This window comes from Myzus persicae, unplaced genomic scaffold (assembly GCF_001856785.1).
Source record: "Myzus persicae strain clone G006 unplaced genomic scaffold, MPER_G0061.0, whole genome shotgun sequence".
NCBI classification, from domain to species: domain Eukaryota; kingdom Metazoa; phylum Arthropoda; class Insecta; order Hemiptera; family Aphididae; genus Myzus; species Myzus persicae.
In genome coordinates, this window is record NW_019100810.1 from 10,526 (window position 1) to 10,801 (window position 276).

Below are 276 nucleotides of genomic sequence, written 5' to 3' on the forward strand. Positions count from 1 at the left end.
ACAATTTTATCCACAGATTTAGAATAAACAATATGGTTTTTTGATTGTATAAAATTCATAGTTTTACATAATTTTTTACTAGAACTAGAGGAATTGTTAGTATAAGCATTTAATATGTCTAAATATTCGTTAAATTTCATGTGTTTATCAATTACATACTTTTTTACACCCTTAGCTTTTTTTACTTCTTTTGTATTTGTTTTGTATGCATATAGTTTAGGACGTAAAGTAATAAATTCTAATAAAATTTCAGATTTTAATTCATCTTTAAAATAT